The sequence below is a fragment of the Ochotona princeps genome, chromosome 23, assembly GCF_030435755.1.
Source record: "Ochotona princeps isolate mOchPri1 chromosome 23, mOchPri1.hap1, whole genome shotgun sequence".
Lineage (NCBI taxonomy): Eukaryota > Metazoa > Chordata > Mammalia > Lagomorpha > Ochotonidae > Ochotona > Ochotona princeps.
Window position 1 is genome coordinate 39004822 of NC_080854.1, and position 6601 is coordinate 39011422.

At 53.4% G+C, this 6601-nt stretch overlaps 1 pseudogene; it reads right to left on the reverse strand.

Moving 5' to 3' along the window:
* Positions 1 to 6082: 6082 nt before the first annotated feature.
* Positions 6083 to 6499, reverse strand: LOC101531141 (calmodulin-like; annotated as a pseudogene).
* Positions 6500 to 6601: the final 102 nt, after the last annotated feature.

The following is a 6601-nucleotide window of genomic DNA, read 5'->3' on the forward strand; positions in this document are numbered from 1 at the left end:
GCTGCCTGTGGGGCCAGGCCCAAGGCAACACCTTCAGCTGAATGTAAGCACCCCAGTCCCTCTGCCCCTAGGAACGCATCGATGAGAAGATACACTCCAAGAAACGGGGGACATGACTCTGCCTGTAGGAGCCCACCTGGATGCAGGGTGGTTTGGGGGTCCCTAGAGCAAAGCAGGGGACCTACCACACACACTGGCCTCCTGAGATAGCACAGACCTGACACCCCTCTGTCCCACACTGGGGGTGGGTGCTGACCACATGGCTTGGCTGACTTGTGCCTGACTGCTCACATGTGCTGTGCCTGGAGAAGAGCCTCAGTGACCAACTGACCATCCACAAGGTACCCACTGGGATCCAGCTGACCAGAGTCAGGCAGGCCCCTGGCCTGGTTCCACCTGTGTTCCCCAGAACTCTGCCCCACATCCCACATCCTGCTGTGGTCAGCGCTGCCCCTGTGAAGACAACCAAGCACCAAGGAAAGCCGCCCCCCTGCCGCCGACATGGTGACAACCAAGCACCAGGGACCAGAACTCTCAGGCCCCTTCCCCAGCTAGAGCTCACTGGAGCCAGGAACAATGCAGACATGGGTGATATTCCCACATGGCGGTCACACAGCCACCTGTGCACAAGCTTATGTGCACATAGCTTCAAGGAACAGGCACAGCCCTTCTTGCATGTGCCCTGTGTCCCAATGGTGCTGCCTGTTTGGCTGGAGCCAAGCTGCTTGGATAGGTGCTGGTGGAGGATCATGGGCAGTGTGTAGCCCTTGCCCATCAGCATTAGGGGTCAACTCCTGTGCCATTTTATGGCCTATGGTGGCTGCCCTATGTACAGCCTTGAGTGACAAGTGGCCCTCCCTGCCCTACTACTGGTGCCACTTGTAGCCACAGGACGGTGGTGGGGGCTGCAGAAGGTGGGTGCCACCCTTGGGATCGGCAGGTAGCAACTAGGCCTCTCCTAGGATTGCTGTCACCCACCCAGGTCCTTGGGAGACCTGAGGAGTAACTTCTATGGTGGGGGCTGCACATCCAGTACCTAGGTTCTGTTGGTATGTGTGTTTGACTCTTGTGAGGTCTGCATTGCCGGAGACCCTGAGGTCACAGGGCACAGGGATGCTGGGTTAGAGGATGTAAGAGGGTATCAGAAATGAATTTCAGAAGGCATGAAATCTGTGTCCATATGTGGACCCTCAGCATGCAACCATACTACACCTGTGTGCCCCAACACGTGCCTGTACTGCACAACCTGTGTGCCCTCAGCATGTGTATGTCCTGCACACCTGTGCCCTCAGCATATGTATGTCCTGCACACCTGTGCCCTCAGCATGTGTCTGGACCCTGGACCCCAGACCCCAACCCTTCCCCGGGCCTCCTGACCAAGCTCAGGTTCGAGTAACTGCCCAGCAGGCTCTGTGTTGTTATCCTCAGTTTGTCCTCAGGGCCACAGCTAAGTGCTGGCTTCCTGCCTCGCACAGAGTCAGACAGCCCCAGCCATGGCGTGAGCGAGAGACCAGAAGCTAGTGATGCTGGACCCAGGTAGCCAGATGGGGTATAGCCCCAGATACCCACTCGGTAGGGCACAAGGCATATAGAGAAATGCAGGTATATGCACAGTGAGCATGTGGGCGTGTCCACCCCAGGGCATCCTAGCGGTCCCGGAGCCAAGAGGGTCCCCTGACTCAGCAGAGTATAGCCAAGCCTGGTGTGGGCAGTCCCAGGAGGGCCCCATTCCCTCTGGGGGACGCCAGGCAGGGGAATCGAAGGTCCTGGAGTGTGGGGCCATCTTTCAGGCCCAGGGAGCCTGGAAGACAGGGCTCCCAGTTCCCAGACTGCTCCTGGCATAGCAGTGCAGGCCCCACCCAGGCTGGTCAGTCTGGAGGTACGGGGCAGACCCTGCCCCTTTCATCCTGGTAACGGGCATAATCGTGGCTGCTACCAGAAGATGGGCTGTGAGGATAAGGGAATGTGGGTGACACCAAGCACCTGACTTGGCCATACCTGTGGGGGTGGCAAGGGTGCCCTTGCCCAGGGTTCCGAGCAGGTGTTTGTTTTGTTTGGGACTTTGGAATGAGCAGATGACCAAAAATGGGACCCAAGGGTCTTGCAGGCTGGGTGAACCCTGACCACCTGAGGTGCCAGCTGAGCCAGGCGCCCTCACATAAGGCCTGCAGCCTGGATTCTCCTCCAGAGATGGTGGGGAGCCTTGCCACTGGGACCATCCAGGGACCACAGAGACTCAGCCTCTTGGTCAGCTCTTCCTGGTGATGCCCTCCCTGGCCGCACCTGCCTCGGGTGCCAGGCTGGCCCTGGGCATCTCCGTGAGTATTTTCTGTGGTAGAGGGTACCGGCCAGGCTGCCCCTGTGGAACACAGTGGAGCTCTTCAGTTCCCAAGCAGGGCTGAACTAGAGACCACTGTGAGTTGATCATTTCTAGCCCCAAAATGAGTCAGAAGCACACTCATAGAAGCTCAGGAGGCTTTATTCACCAGCCAGCAGACTGTCCCGTACCATTGCAAGTGGAAGAGGGGAGCAGCCCGAGCGGGCACCGCTGTCAGGAGGCTCCAGGCTCACACTGGCATGAAAAACTATCCAATCACCCAGTTGCCATTGAAGTCGGGCCCAAAGGCTATCCAACGAATGAGGCTAACGCTGGCGCAGTGTGACAAAAGGGAAACTGTCTTCTTTCCTCCCAGAGTCACTCTTGGAGTCTTAACTGGATGCAAAAGAACTCCCAAGATCTGAACCGTAAGGGAGATGATAACTGCACCAAAGAGCTGTGTTTTGGCCTGGGTTGTCGGGAAACTTTGAAGCTGCATGCTAATAAGGGGAAGGTCCACCACCTGCAACTCAACTGCCAGGCGCCACCAGGAGAAACCAAACTGTTGACTGTGTTTCTGTATCACCATCATCCTCTGGTGCTCTGGAAGGCCTGTGTCAGTGTGACTGTCAGAGGCTCTGCCAGACAAAAGCAGGATTTCATCCCCATCCTGGAATGTTTTCTTGAGATATATAGTCTCACACTTGCAAGGGACTCCCCTAGACTTGAGGTTGTGACAAGGGTCAAGTTAGGGACACGTCAGAATGTTTCAAGGGGTCCAGCTTGACTACCGCCATTTTCTGTTGTCGGCGTTGCCACAGAGATGGGCAGGGCCAGAGCCAGGAGCATGTGGGAGGGACATTCATGAGGGATGTGGGGTGAGTTCTGGTCTCCGCCAGGCAGGACCCAGCTCCCTGCCAATGCCCACTGGGGAGATGCAGTGGTTGGGTCCTGCTGCCCCTGTGGAGACTGGATGGAGCTGCAGCCCGGCCCAGCTCTGGCCATTGTGGACCTTTGGGGGTGAACTAGCCGAGGTGCTCTCCTTCTGACTCGTCAACACAGAGGTTCCTTGGTTACTCGAGTGAGCCAGGCTGAGAGGCCAACCGCCAGTTACGGACAGCAGCAAATTTTCTTCACGGTCTCCTATGGTTCCCAGGTTTTCCACCATGAGCACGCATGGCTTTGAGCTTCTCTAAAGTGAGGTGCCACCTTTCTTAGTTTGGGACAGTTTGAATAGGTCTTGCTTTCTAATGTGAAGACTTCTGAGCTGCCGGGCATGCACAGCTGCTTACCTCCTCTGGCTACGGCAACACCTCCACAAGCCATGGCCCTTGGAAAGCTGCCTGCTGAGCTGCCAGCTGTTACATTCGCCGACCACCAGGGGAGGAGTAACTCAGCCAAGTATATGAAAAGAATTTAGATGGCCTTTATTTCAGGGAACCACAGTCATGGACTTCCCTTCCCCATGCAGCAGAAAGACAGACATGAAGGAGTGGGCCGCAGAGGACGAAGAGCGCGGAAGAGTCAGGGAAGAGGCCCTTTTAAACTCTCCTTGACACGGAAGCCGAGATGGGGGTCGCCTTGGCCCTTATTGGTGAGGGGATATAGGTCTGTGCCCCTCATTGGTGCAATGGTGGTCTCACAGCCTGAGAAGCCTGCTAGAATTCTGCCATCTGTTCTGGATTTGGTTGGAGGCAAACTCCGCCCTTCTCTAGTTACCATGGTAGCCATCGCCAGCCTCGTGGTCCTAGGGCTCCCCCAGCACCTTGGCAGCCTGGGCACCACCTCTTCCCTACCCCATCCAGGAGGTCAGCTTGGCTCTGGAGCTCTCCGTTCTGTTTCAGGGTGACTGTTGGCAGCCCAGTGGTGTGCTGACTCCTTTGTATTCCGTGTGGTGCGCTGAGCACCAGTGAGCAGACGTTACTCTCAGGTGATAGTAGCGCTCGCACACGACACGCTGCCAGCAGTGGTGGGAGGTCACTCTGGGTGGCAGTGGACAGGGAGGAACATCTCTAACAGCAGGAAGGGAAGGCTGGTCTGGAACAGGGTCTGGACCTGTGTTGTGGCAGGAGGGCTGGGCCGAGTGAGTCCTGCCTCTGTCCCTCAATGCTTGGCCTCTCCAGTGCTGCGTGTGGACCATCCCTCACAGTCAGGGGTCATGTTCTTGCTTTCCTTTCTCAGGGTTCCTTTATCAAAAATGATTTTTTTTCAAAGCTTTATTTCTATTTAAAAGGCAGAGTTGCAGAGAGAAGACACACACCTACAGAGAGAGAGATCTTCCATTTGCTGGTTCACTCCCCAAATGGCCAAAAGGGCTGGAGGTGATTGGAACCCAGGAGTCTTTCTGGGCTTCCAGTGTGGGTACAGGGGCCCAAGGATCCTTTCCCAGACCATAAACATGGAGTTGGATTGGAAATGGAGCAGCTGGGACTAGAAGTGGTACCCATATGTGATGCCAACACTATAGGCAGAGGGCTAGCCTTGTATGCCATGGCACTGCCCCCATTTTTTTCCGGAGGAGTGAATGTAATTGTTTTTTAAAGACTTATTTTTAATTTTCATTACAAAGTCAGATATAGAGAGAGGAGGAGAGACAAAGAGAAAGATCTTCCGTCCGATGATTCACTCCCCAAGTGAGCGCAACAGCCAGTGCTGTGCCGATCCGAAGCCAGGATCTCGGAGCTCTTACAGGTCTCCCACGCGCCTGCAGGGTCCCAAGGCTTTGGGGCGTCCTCAACTGCTTCCCCAGGCCACAAGCAGGGAGCTGGATGGGTAGTGGAGCTGCCGGGATTAGAACCGGTGCCCATATGGGATCCCGGGGCGCATTCAAGGCTAGGACTTTAGCCGCTAGGCCACAGTACCGGGCCCGGTGAATGTAATTTTTTTATTGGAAGACAAACCTGCAACTTGCAATGGATTTGAGGCAAATTGTGCCATAAGTGGATTTTCCTTAAGTGGGTAAACAAAGTTTAAAGAAACAAGTTAACAATAAAAGAAAATGCTTCTGGAACAGGACCATAATGTAAGAGTACCTGCATAATACACCCGTTTTGCAACAGTGTAACTTGTAAATACATACTGTTGACTGCTCATAGTCCACACAGTTACAACTCCACACTTCAACAATAAGCTAACACTTCCTGAAGAAAACCACTTCATGCATAACTCAGATGTTCCCTCATTTGATCAACTCCATCAAAGTTCAGATGTACAGAAGGGCTTAGATATATCCAGAGTAAGCCACATGCAACATGATTAATGTCTTTTTTTTTAAGATTTATTTTTTATTGGAAAGTCAGATATACAGAGAGGAGAAACAGAGAGGAAGATCTGTTGGCTGGTTCACTCCCCAAGTGGCTGCAATGGCCAGAACTGAGCTGATCCGAAGCCAGGAGCTTCTTCCGGGTCTCCCACATGGGTGCAGGGTCCTGAGGCTTTGGGCTGTCCTCTACTGCTTTCCCAGGTCACAAGCAGGGAGCTGGATGGGAAGTGGGGCTGCTGGGACACAAAGCAGTGCCCATATGGGATCCTGGCATGTGTAAGGCGAGGACTTCAGCCACTAGGCTATTGTGCTGGGCCCAACATGATCAATTTCTAAAATAAGGTTTCAGGACAATGACAGTAAGATAAGGGAAGAAAACATGCAGGAATGAAGTCCTAATCACTATAATGCATACATTTTTTTGACAGCAGGGGGAAACCTTTTAAGTTACAAAGAAAAGGCAAACAATTTTGTACAAGACATTTAACACTTGTTCAGTGCCTTTACTTTGCTGTCATCATTCATACAAACTTCCTTGTTTACGTGAGCATCACCATTGCTATCCGCTTCCCTGGTCATTTCATCAACCTCTTCATCTGCCAATTTCTCTCCCAAGTTTGTCCTCATCTGGCGAAGCTCTGCAGCACTAATAAAGCCATTATCGTGCTTACCTGCTCTAATTCCTTCCTCACTGTCTTTCACTTTTCTTGCCATCATTGTCAGAAATCCAGGAAAGTCAACTGTGCCATTACCAAAAACATCCACTTCATTAACCATGTCCTGCAACTCTGCTTCTGTGGGGTTCTGTCCAAGGGACCCCATTCCAGTTCCTCTGTTAGGATGCCATCCCAATCCTTGTCAAAAAGTGAAAAAGCTCCTATGAATTCTGCAATCTGCTCTTCAGTCAGCTGGTCAGCCATGCTGCAAGCCATCCTGGTTCCCTCGCCTCACTCTGATCGTTAAGAATATCCAGGCCCCGGCGGCGTGGCCTAGCAGCTGAAGTCCTTGCCTTGAAAGCCCCG